Source organism: Melospiza melodia, chromosome 3, assembly GCF_035770615.1.
Source record: "Melospiza melodia melodia isolate bMelMel2 chromosome 3, bMelMel2.pri, whole genome shotgun sequence".
Taxonomy (NCBI): Eukaryota; Metazoa; Chordata; class Aves; order Passeriformes; family Passerellidae; genus Melospiza; species Melospiza melodia.
This window is the reverse complement of record NC_086196.1, coordinates 112,276,768-112,289,535: the sequence shown is the minus strand read 5'-3', so window position 1 is coordinate 112,289,535 and position 12,768 is coordinate 112,276,768. Positions and strand designations below refer to the sequence as shown.

Sequence of the window (12,768 nt, the reverse complement as noted above, 5' to 3'; positions counted from 1 at the left end):
AACATCCCTAATTAAGGAGGGCCAGGGAGCGGGTGGTGGCCGGAGTGAGGCGGGAGGCAGCATGGAGTCCCTCCACCAGCAGAGCACTGCGTGGGGATAACCTTGTAATCTACAGAAATCTGGGAATTATGATGGATATTACATAAATCAACCCCCCTGTGTCAATAAGGAAAAAAACATTTTTAAAAGAAAAGCAGCTGATAATTAACCCTGAGAGCACGGATTTAACCCAGATCACCTTGGGGAAGCGCCCGGACAAAGGCAGGCATTCATCCCGGCCTTTCTCATTTAAATAACCCGGCCTTCATTGGCTCCTGAGGGATTGCTCGGGAATTGCTAAACCGGAGGTTTGTTCGGGTTTGATGTGTAGTCGCATTGATTTCCCCCTCCCTCATCTTAATAAAAGGCATTTTACCGAGCCCCGGAGCGGGGCAGGGCGAGGCATCCCGCAGTGGGTGTTTGCCAGCCCACAGGAGCTCTGCTGACACCTCCGTGCTCATGGAGCTGCAGGATGGCTCTGAGCAGCATCACCAACCCCTTGCTCATTAGGAATAACCTAATTATTACTTAGCAAACCAGCTTTGCCGGGAGAAGCTGTGGCTGCCCCTGGATGGGGTTTGGAACAACCTGGGATTCTGGAAGGTGTCCCTGCCCGTGAAATGAGATGGGCATTAAGGTCCTTCCAACTCAAATCTTCCTGGGATTCTCTGCATTGATTTTGAGCCTGCCTTTTGGCTTTTCCAGAAGCCCATAGGTTCATTTAGGTTGGAAAAGCCCTCTAGGATCAAGTCCAGCCATTCTCCCCAGCACTGCCAAGGCCACCACTAACCCACGTCCCCATGTGTCCTATCCATGCATCTGTTTAATCCCTCCAGTAATGGTGACTTCCCCACTGCCCTGGGCAGCCTGTTCCAATGCCCAACAGCCCTTCTGGACAAGAAATTTTTCCCAACATCCAATCTAAATTTGTTCTGCTGCAACTTTTGAGGCCATTAATCCCATGGTATCTCCTCAGACAAGCACCTGCCCAGTTTTGCTCTTAAGGCACCCAGCAAACCTGCCAGTTGGTCAGATCAGGCCCCAGGGAAGCTTCTCCAGGCTGGTTCCTGCCACCCTACCCTAATGCTCCTCGCTTTCCCCCTGCATCCACAATTATTCACAGGGCAGCACCTGAAAACTCACACCAATCCTGGTCTTTCCTCTCGTTTTTCCTCTCTACAAGCCATCTGTGTGTGTGAGTGCTGGAACGGGGATAAAACAGCGATGGCTCAGGGGAGAAAGCTGCAGGCTGGAGGGAGAGCTCCTGCAATGCTCTTTCCTCTCATGGCTGCTGCTGGAAAGCCTGGCAGGGATGTTCCTGCACATGGTTCCGCAGCACCCACACACCCACACCTCCTGTAGCCCACAGGGAGTTCCCTGTCCAGGTCAGACCCTGCTGGCAGCCCCACACAGGCCAGAGAAGCCAAGCACACAGCCCTGGCAGGCAGGACACACAACCTGCCTGCTCACAGAGGGCTGCTGCTGGTGATGGACACATCCTTATTCGTAAGTATTTAATGTTTCTTAGGAAGCACTTCTAAAAGAAATTGGTATGTAATGACAGCACTCACTGGAAAACAGGCCGATTATAAAATGCACTAACTTATCTGGTATTCATTTGAAAAGTAAATGGATGCAAGTAAAGGTGAGAGTTCACTACCAATTCAAATATTTTGCTCTAACAGGCTCTAGCACTCCTACTTTAATTCAAGCAGAAGCACAAGTATGAATAATCAAACTGGATGATGCTCATCAAAACCTTTGTGCCTTGCACCATTTCAAATGGTCATTGAAGCTTAATGGCAAAAAATTTACATTATTCCTTTAATTTGTATTCTGTTCCTTCCTTCTGAGTGATGTGATTGTGATTTTCTGTTGCCGGCTGTATTATTTTGATGCAAATGTTATGTGCTGCTACAGTCCAATTTCCTGCTTCGCCCTCCCCTTTTCTTCCCCCAGGAAAGAAACGACAGCTAAAATAGTTCAGAATTGGGGAGGGATTCTGAAATAGTTCCTTAACTACCGCTCCCAATTAAAGCAAACAATGCAGGGTCTTGAAGCACCCTGAAAAGCTGAAAATTAATTATTAGTTGAAGGGGGAGGGAAGTGGCTTTGCTCCCCGGACCTTCAGAAAAAAAAAAACAAAAAAACCAAAAAAAAACAAAAAAAAAAGAAAAAAAAAAAAAAAAAGAAAAAAAAAAAGAGAGAGAAAAAAGTGAGGGATCCCAATTCTGTCTACAAAAGAATTAGAAAAGAAAATTTGTAATTCAGTTAAAAACTCCTTTTGCTGGCACATAATCACCTAGGGATGAATGCTTTATTGAGAGGCATGGGGCTGCAAACCAAAGCTTTGAAAACAGGAGGCCCCCGGGGTGCTCCCGGCACGTAATATATGCACCGACTAATTTATTGCGCTGTGACTAATTTCCATTCCTTGTGCTCGGAGTTGCCTGGCTAATTACAGGGATGTTTTCTTAACTTGGGTAATTGCGCTGCCCGTGCGCCAGCCCCACGCTGGCTTTGATGCGCCCCCATGGGGTGGCGGCGCAGGGCACCGCCCTAATTAGATTGGCTGCCTTAATTAGGGGAGATGGATGTGGGGGTGCCCAGCTCCCCACCATGCAGGCACCAGCCTGGCAGGGCAGCAGGGTGACACCCAGCCCCAAGCTGGGCCCTTCCAAAACCAAAGGACATCCCAGCATTGATGCCATCATCCATCCTGTCCCACCAGCAAGGCCAAGCTCCCAGAAGGAGCATCCCTCCAAACACAACAAGGGGACAGCCTTGCATGCCTGTGTCACTGGGGACAACCCCATGTGCCCATGGGGACAGCCCCGTGTGCCCGTGTCACCGCTGCTTTGCCCAGCCCCTCTCCAAATCCGCTGCCTTGGTTCTCCCTGTGGCGGTCACTCACGCGGGCACAGTCGTTATTAGGCAGATAATCACTTCCTTGAAATAATTCCAGCACTCAGCTCTAATAAAAAAGGTTTCTTAGCAAGGACTCTTGGTGAAAGGGGCTCAGCGCTGCTCCCTGCACGGTGTGGGTCAATTGGGTTCTGCTCCGTCCTCTCTCCAGCCCAACAATTGCCTTTCACCCACTGAAGAGTGGCCCAGGACACCCATCCAGGGCCAGCCTTGAACACTCACCTAAATAAAAGCTTGACATCTGAAATTCTGCTGCTTTACCCCTGCCCTGGCAAAGACTTGGTCAAGATTCTGGAAAATTAATGTTGTAGTGGTTAAAACCCATCCCCTAGCAGGGAAGGCCAAGGGAAGGTGGCAAACACCTCAGTGCCACAGGCTCTCACAGGGTGGTGGTGATGGAACCGTGTGGGAAGTGGTGCTTCCCGCTGGGATGTGCCAGCCTCTCTGCAGGACTGGGCCATGGCTGTGCCACCCACACCCATGGGATCCTGGCAGAGATGCCAGGGAGAGGCCATCCAGCTGGGAGACTGGGCAGCACCAAGAGTCCCCAGGTTGTACCCAACCTATGGGCTCTGACAGACCCTGCGCTCCTCCAAGGAGACTTAAGCCCTTGTCCAGTTGAAAACACTTTCCTCGAGCATTTGGGACCACCGGCAGCTTGAGGAAACATAGCCATTTTCCTTTTATATTCAAATAAACAAACCAAGTATTTCAGCTGCTGTTCAAAGGACCTAGTTTCACACACAGAGACACCTGAGAGAAGGAGAAATTCAGTGTCTCTACCCCAAAGTGAATTGACACGGACACCCGGGCAGGGGTGGATCCAGCACCGCAGATTCTCTCCACGGCTGCCCAGCCAGGCTCTGGGTGCAGCGCTCCTTCCCAGCACACCAGCAGGCTGGAGAGCTTCGAACAGGTTTGGGAGCTTGGTTTGTTCACCACGAAGCCAGCTCCATGTGGCCTGTTGTGCAATGCCAGCCATTCCCAGGGGGATTTTGGGACAAGGAGCCCGTGGCTGCCGGCACACAGTGCACGGGGCTCTTGTGGCCCGCTGGGCACCAGGGGTGCGTGGGAGATGCTCACGTGTGTGAAGCATCTTCTCAGGCTCACGCTTGCTGTGAAAAAGGAAATAAAAAGAGCCTCCCCCCCTCCAGCTGCCTTCGGCATCTCCTTTCTAATAACTTGGCATATTCACTTAATACAGGCCAGCTCCTTCCAAGTCGTTAGCGGCGGCGGGAGACACAGCCGGAACGCTGACCTGGTTTGCTTGCCAAGACAGAGCAAAGAGAAACCTTCACATAATCATTTCCAAACATTAAAATGGCTCCATTGTCATTATAGCTGAGAGATTGAATTCGCCTCATCAAAGCGGCGTATGACAGGTGACTCAATAGGCTGGTGCCAAGCGCGGAGGCAGGAGATTAGCAGGGCACTGATATCATTATTTCCGCCTATCACAGATTCGGCAGGGAGGCAATTGTAATTTCTGGGCTTATTAGTCTGCATTCGCAGGAAAAAACCTGGTGATAAACCTCAGTGTGACAGCCAGGCATTTGTGCAGCAAGTGCTGTCACAGTGACACTTGGAAAATGCCAATGTGGATACGTTCTCCTAATCCCCCCTAATGGAGGTTAAAGCCTGGCACAAAGGCACTCTTATCACTGATCGGGACACTAATAACATTTGCATTTTTAAGTTAAATATAGTAAGTAAAGAGTAAGTCTCCTCCTCGCGGCTTCGGCAATTAACTCGGCCTCGGAAGGATGAGAGCCGAGCGGAGATTCCAGCCAGGAGCGCTCTCTCCCATTCCCAGAGCTCCCACCTCCACTCTGGGCGGGTCAGCATTCCCAGAGCTCCCACCTCCACCCTCTGTGCTCTCCTTATCCTGGGACAGGACCTGGCAAAGCAAGGGAATGCTGGCTGGTGGAGGCTGGGCTGGGCCAGGGCTGCCCTTTCCCCCAGCAGAGGAGATCCTTCCCGTGCTTTCACACACTTTGACAAGTGGTTTTGCTTCAGATGGACTCTTAAAAAACTCTCAGGGTTTGTTTCCTGCCCCACGGTGCCAGCTGGGCTTGGGGCTCCTGTGGGAATTCCTCCCGGACACGAGCCCGGCACGTGTGCCACGGGCGGGCACACACACACGCTCTCCACAGGAATTTCTTAAGGAAAAGAATAATTACAGGTGGTAAACTGTTACTTTTCCACATTTAAATAAGAGACCAATTAAGAAGACTATGTAATTCAATTCTGGAGTGAGTGCCACTGAATTCAATTTGTTTCAGGTCAATGAATATAATGTGAAGTTATTAACAAAAAGGTCAGGGACTGCATATAAAATATACACACATGACACAGGCAGAGTAATTAGTACACATTTCACATGTTCTGCTGCTCAGACATATGGTGTAGAAAACCTGAGCGGGATTAGATGGTAATAAATGTTCCCCTCTCCCTCCCACCAGCTCCCTATTTAAATAGGGTTTATGGCTATTTCCCCGGTGTTCCTGGGAACTGCCCGAGGCTGAGCAGCCACAGCCCACACAGCAGGCACACCTTTGTGGCACCCTCACCAAGAATCACTCTGTTTTTCCCCGCCTGTTTGCTCCAAGTGCACACTCAATGTGAAGTTACTGCAATAATGATAATAAAACAGTCAAATTATACAGTTAAGTGGTGGTTGAATTTGAAAAAGTCCACAGCACACATTAAAAAAAAAAAAAAAAAAAAAAAAAAAGAAGATAATAAAGTCCAAAGCATCTTTTTGACCCTGAGATTGAGTACTGGACACCTGGATTCTCTTGCAGGTAAAGATGCCTTTCATAGGGGAGGAACACAACTTGGGGAAAAATCCTCTGAAAGTTACAGGAAGAAATCCCAAGGTATGAGAACTCTGCCTAGAGGTGCTCTGGTGTCCAGTCAAACCTGCTAGGGATTCTCTGCTGGTAAAGGATAACCCAGATGTTATGGTTTGTTTGCTCCAGCGTTTTCCTTGGCATCTTGTGTTCAGAATGAGATACACAACCCATTTCCCAATTATGCTTTTACCTCCAGTGTGGCCTGATGTGCTAAGGAAATGAAGTAGTTTGTGTATATTGATTAATAATTGCCATTTACCACTGAACCTGGGAGCAGAATCCTCAGCTGGAGATATTTATTTTACCCATCATTCCTGTCTGGGTTTTGTACAGCTGGCTGCAGAAAGCAACAGGAAAAGCAGGAAAGTGGGGAGCTCCAGGAATGGTAGGGACAGTCCTGGATCCACCCACATTTAGGATTTGTCTGCAAAGAGGGAACTGTGAAGTGACATTGGCTGGAACAGGTTCAGGGGTGAATTACACCTGAGATGGATGTGCTAATTCATGTTGCATTGGCCAGGTATTCCAGGCAGGATCCCATCTCCAGAGCAACCAGCAGGATTCTCTGGGTTTGCTCTGAGGTTAGTGCTCACAGGATAGCCTGTCCTTCAATCAGGGAGAGGGGCCTTGTGAGGTCTGGAATGGCCACAGCTCAGCCTTCACTCCATTCCTCCCTGCAGCAGCCCCTTGGGAACATCCCAAGTGGATCCCACTGGGAGATGGGGCTGCAATCAGCAGCAATCCCAGGCACAGCAGCAGCCACCAGGATTCCCCACAGGTGACACCTCCCAGGCACAGCAAAACCTCCCCAGGCTTCTGGGACAAAGTCTGATCAGTCCTGCTCAAACTGGCCAATTTCTCCCCACTTCCCAAAATCCAGCATCCCATATTCATCCACAAGAAGAGGAGTGAACAGGTTGCTGAATATAACATATGGAGATGCCAAAAAAAAAAAAAAAAAGGCAAACAGCAAACAAACAAGAGAAATCTATTTTGTTGTTAATTAAGAAGTCATTCCCTCCTAACTGGCCCCTTTGCTCTCCTCCTGATTCCCCGGTCGTTAAAAGCACTAAAGCAATTTAGTAAAAAAATTAACAAAATTTTACTGTCTGGCCTAGTTGGAAGAGAACCACATAAAAAGCAGGGAAATACCTACACAAAGCCTTTGTTTTCTCTTTCCCCCCCCCTTTCCTTCTGAATCTTCTTTTCCCCTACCCTAAAACCCCACGGCGCGATTCCCCAAACCTCCCCATGACCCGCAGCGGTTCCCAACCTCTCCGCGCCTCAGGCTGGGATTTTTGTGGACACCCCAGGGACGTGCCCGGCGTTTTCCCATTCCCGGGGGTGGGAGCAGACCTCCCAGGCTCGGGCCACCGCGGGGGCCACGCGCGTTGGGGACAGGAGGGGACAGGAGGGGACAGGAGGGGACAGCGCGCTGCCGCCCGCGGGGTCGGCGCCCCCGGCCCCGGCGCCTCTCAGCGCCGCCGCTCCCCGGCGCTCTCATTAACTGAGGATTGCGAATGGGTCAGCAGATCTATACACTCCTGTGTTCCCCGGCCTGCTTTATTTATTTCTTTCTCTTTGCAGGATGCTGAATAACTAACCTTTCCCTCAATAGGCAGATTCGAAAAAAAAAAAAAAAAAATAGGATCCATCGCACAGCAGCAGGATAGCCTTGCTCTGTTTTGACCTTTCTGAAATTAATTTCCCAATCTTAGCTTTCAAAATCAGAGATTGAAAAGACCTATTAGATCAGCCAATCCATCTTATCACTAGCACGGCAGCAAGCAGAGACCCCAGCCAAGTGCTTCTCTATGCAGGGAAAATATTCTGGAATAAGACAGGGCATGAATTTAAAGTGAAATACCTGTTCTGGAATATTCCGCACGTGGACACGCACTTTGGAATAACTGCAGCTGATCCTGACTCTACTCAGTTGACACCTGGAGCTGCCCACTGGAACAGAGGGGAGAAAAAAAAATCCTATTTTAGGGTAAGAAGTCATTTTTGTGGGGTAGTTCTGGGAAATAATTCTCCCCCTCTGACCCTTTTTTCCCAGGCAGGCTGTTGCTCACAGGGCAGCACCACTGGGGAGGAGAGGGATGGGTGCTCAAGGAAATTCTGCCCTGACCTGCAAGGGTGTGGATCAGGACACAAAATTCTGGTCTGCAGCTACTCCAGGAGCCTGGGGTGTTAACAGGCACCTCTCCCAACCTGCAGTGTAGCTCCTTTTCTGGGAGCACTGCTCTTCTCAGTGGGGCCCTGCTTTTCCAGACAGCAAAAAACTTGGGGGTAAAACCCGAATCTTATTGTTTGCTGCCCTGGCCAGCATTGCCAGCCCATGGTGAGGGTCCCCAGGAAGGCCCCTTGGTGAAGGGAGTGTTTCTGCTGCCACACATCCCTCTCCTCCCCTTCTCCTTGGAATGCCTGGGGCTCTGAAGGCAGTGTTGATCTGTTGGGAACAGGTCACCACCCTGTGCTGACCTTGGTGTCCACCTCCACCCTGCCCCTCAGTGCCCAGCAATGCCTGGCAGGCTTGGACATCTCCAGGGTGGCATTCCCAGGGCTCCTGGGGATGTCTGCAGGGTTTGGAAGTGCGGGGCAGCACCGAGGGGAATCCTGCTTCTCAAAAACGAAGCAGGCCTTGCAGTGGGTCTGGTCACACCAACCTGCCCCAGGTGGCTCAGGGAGGTGGCTCCAGCAGCACGTGGAGCCCAGGTGTGCCCTGTCCCCTCTGGAGTGACTCCACTGTCACACAGGGACGGGGGAAGCTGCTGGTGACGCCGAGCAGAGCTGTGGCTGTCACAGATATCGGTGCTGGGAGACAGGAGAACGCATTCCAGGTGTGTGGGAAGCAGCTTCTCCCCATGAAACGTGATGGGAAGGAAACCCTGCCGACACCTGCAGCGAGCGTGTGCGCCGAGGAGCTGGGAGCTAACACCAGCAGGTGCCTGGCAGCTTAAAGCCCTGCTACATTCCCCATCAGTGCTGTGGTTTGGTGAACAGCTCCGAGTCTTTTCCCATGGAAACCCCTCTGTTCTGCCTGGGCAGCTCTTGCTCTGTGCACCCAGCACCCCCTGCTCGGGGAGCACCGAGAGCACACAGCAAACTCTGGGCACTCAACAAGTCCTCTCCGCACACACTCAGGGCCAAAAGATCAATATTGACACTTTAGATGATTTCTCTCGATTTGTTTTTTCTTCAATTGTTGGGGCAAAGTTCCACTTTTCCAATATCTTGGGTTCTCGGCTAATAGAAACAAATAAAGTGAAAGCTTCTGTCCACAATGGGTGAGGAGCATCCATTGTCAGCGGGCGCTAATCGGATTAAATTGGCTCCTGGCTCTATTGCTCGGGGATAACTCACTCCTAAATTTTTTCCCATCTCAAGGGGATGGGCCATTGTTGCTTTTTCCCCCCCCTTTTTTTCCTATTTAAATCTGACAGATAGAATGAGGAGCGGCTGGAGCTGATGGGAACAAAGAGCGGAGCCCAGCCCGGGGCCGTGCCTGGTGCCGGCCCCCCAAGGCCCTTCTCCTGCTCGGGCATCTCTGCCCTCTGGAAAACGCATTTAAAGCCTGGATGCGGCCAGGCAGGGAAAAACCTGCGGCTGTACACGCTCAGGTCTCTGCCCATTATCATTTTAATCCTGGCACAGCCCCTTGGAAGGAGCAGCAGCAGCAGCAGCCACGTTCCAGCGAGCAGCCCGAAGAGAAGAGAGAGACGGCCTTAAATAATGCCACCTTCGCAGGGAGGCCCCGCCAGCCGCCAGCCACATCTTTGCCCGGAGTCTGATAATTTTCAAAGCTATTGGCAACCTGGGAATTTTCCTGCCTTATCACCAGGGCTCAGCTAACTTCACTAACACTAATCAGAGCTGGAATCATTCATTCAAGGATTGCATGATCATGTTTTTCTTTAGCGGTGACAGCTGCCTGAGCCGCATTAGCAATGCAGATGAGTCAGCCTAATAGGTTAATGCAGAACACGCGAAAATTAGGTTTAATCCCCAGTGAAATAATCTAACATTTTCACATTTCTTGATGTTGGGATAGAGACATTGGTGGTGACTCAATTAGGTGTAATGTAGATCAAAGCAAATTTACCTTCTGGCTGAACCTTCCCCGTAGTTTAGATAGAAGAATATAAGGGTTCTTTGCTAATTGGCCAATGGCTGTGGGGAGAATTGTAGGGAAAGGGAATCGCACTCCAGATCAGGGTCTGGAACGGGGCACGGGCTCTGCCAACACCAGGCACAGCGAGCAGCCCCTGCTCCTCTCCTCCTCTCCTCCTCTCCTCCTCTCCTCCTCTCCGTGCAGCCTCACAAATGAGCACGTCTGGGGGCTTTTCTGCAGTTTTATTTTACTCCCCCATTCGTTTTTAATGTCCCGTGCCGCAGTATCCCCGGCGAGGTTTGAAAGACCTCGTGCGATAAAAGGAGCGTATAAAGGAGAGGAAGGACCCCACCCCGTGTAATGTTTCCATTCCCGGGGAATAACATATCAAACAGCAATCGCTTCCAGTCGTAAAGGGAGGGGAACAAAAAATTACATGCCCTCAGTTGCCAAATTATTTTTTTGCCTTGACATCTTAATTCTTAATCCTTGTGTGTGGTCAAATCAGCCTACTATAGACAACCAATCAAGCAATTATTCCTAAATTATATTTGCCCAGCTCACATTGATTGGTTATTCTTTTCTTATTGGGTAAGCTCATTAATTCCGAGCAGCTTGCTTATTATGCTTTCCACATCATTTTCCTTCGGAGCCTATCTACTCACACCAGCCTGCTGATGTTTCAAGATGCCACGCAGAAAAAAAAAGGCCGAGTGATCTATTGCATTGTCTCTTCCAGCAATTACAATTCACATTGCTGATTAACTTTGATGTGAAAACTAATGAGATAAGGCAAGTTATCAAGGCGGACCTGATCGTCATCTCATTTATAGAGCATTTGCCATCAGTGAATGACAAAAACTAATGAAGATGTATCTGACAGCAGGCTGAGCCGCGGCCGAATTTCGTTTCTCATCAGCGAGTGCTCTGCTTCGAACTCATCAGTCTATCTGAAACATGTGGAAATTAGCTTAATAATGAAAACACTTCATCCAAATAGACAAATGTTTACATTAAAACAGCTACGTGATAAATAGATGTTAAAGATTTTATGCCTTCTTGAGTCTAAACAATGGAGCACAAAATATGTTCTCATATTCACTAAATCATGCCCATAAAAGCTCCTTCCCTGCCCACGTGCCGCCGCCGTACCTGCAGCGGGCTCCCCTCCCTGTGCCTCACCGAGATCCCTGGAATCGCTCGGGCTCTAACTCAGGGATGGATGCCCGTGTTGGATGCCAGGGGGGCTGGCCCTGCCCACACCTGGGGCAAAACGCTCCCAAAAGCAGCTTTTTTAGTGCTTTCTAAACTTAGAGATGCTGACATTTACCCAAGGTGGAAAAGAGACCCGGCTGGCCCCCTCCGTACTTTGCAGAGTGTAAAGCACGGGCATAATTCATGTAAATACAGCAGCGTTCCTCTCCTGAGCCGTCACCAAAAAGCCGCCTGCGGTATCAGCCCGGTTTAGAAATGCTGTGATAAAAGGGAGGCAAGGCAGAGCTGCTCCCATTTTTAATATTGCGGCTTTGGTATCTTTATTTATGAGAGACTATTTCATATTTGTCGGGCACTATTTCACACGCTGCTGCTACGTCCAAACGTGTCCCTGAGACTTTTTTGCATCTGGAATACAATATTTTTCCACAGCGCTGGTATCAGAACAACGCTATTTTTAATAAAAAAGACAGGCATCTGCAAGGCAGAAGGGTGAAACTCTCGCTTCGAAAATTATTCTAAAAATTGCCATACTTCAATTAAAATAAAGAATTGGTAAAAGATTCTCTTCCTTTAATATGGTATTTCCCTCTCCCTGAAAAATCTATACGGACAGGCTATGAAGCATTGCCTCCTTTAGGAAAAAAAAAAAAAAAAAAAACCAAGCACGTTATCCCAGTGCAAGAGGAACTTTAAATTTGATTTTTAAAAAACGGTTATCCAAGCGGATTGGGGAAAAAAAATTTAAAAAAAAATCTGAAAAAAGAACTAAAAAAAGAGAGAGCCTTTGCAGAAAAGGCACAGGAGCTGCTATAAATCCCGAGCAGCGGTGGCTCCGTGGAAAAGCCAGCGGGTCGCGGTGTCCCCAGCCTGTTCCCTGCGCCCCGCACTCACGGCATCCCCGGCTCGGCCCCGCTCGGGCCGCCCTGCCCGGGCATTGTGCGGCTCAGATCAGCCCGCACAAAGGGCCCGCATCCCGGCCAAGTTAAAAGAAAAGCCTGCTAGGAAGCGCCGCCGACAAATTACTACTTCAGCGCTGGATTAAATGTAAAAGCCCTTCACAGAGCCGCAGATAAATCCTGCGCGCTAGAAGGAACCATAAAAGTACTCGTTCAAGAGCTGCAGGCACAAGTGGAAAATTGACCCCAAAGATTTTTTTTTTTTTTTTTTTTTTAAAGTAGGCGAAGTTTATAAAATTTCTGCGGCCGCCGCAGGGAGAGGGTCGCGGCAGTGCGGCGCTCCCGGGCACCGGAGCTGGACACGTCCGCGGCCACCGGAGCGAGCATCCCGCGAAACCCCGGCAAGGTTTGCTTGGTGCCTCGGAGGGCTTTTGCTCTGCGCGTCTCTTGTTTGTTTGGTTTGCGATTTGTCGGGGTTTTTGGTCGGGTTTTGTTTGTTTGGTTCGTTTCTTTTATTGCCCCTTTTCCCTCCTTTCTTTCAGCCAGCTAATGAAGCAGAATGGTTTCGCTTTCACCACTCGCGCACGGAGTGGGAAAGCACTAAAGCACTGCTCCCATCCTCATTTCCCTTTTTCCCTACATCCTTCCCAATCCTGCCGTGAGACCCCCGCATCCCGCGGGATGCTCCGGGTCCCTCCGGTATCCAACAACTCCGAACGTG

The 12,768-nt window shown here is 49.9% G+C and overlaps 1 long non-coding RNA gene across 5 annotated transcripts in view; it reads right to left on the bottom strand.

The window, feature by feature from the left end:
* The window catches only part of LOC134416259 (uncharacterized), a 65,872-nt gene that overhangs the window by 14,529 nt on the left and 38,575 nt on the right, over positions 1-12,768 (bottom strand). For 3 of the 5 annotated variants that reach the window (XR_010027209.1, XR_010027211.1, XR_010027215.1), the window contains one exon: positions 7,687-7,775. The exons of the other annotated variants lie outside the window; for them this stretch is intronic. This is a non-coding gene — a long non-coding RNA (uncharacterized LOC134416259). The remainder of the gene's footprint in view (positions 1-7,686; positions 7,776-12,768) is intronic. 5 annotated transcript variants of the gene reach the window in all.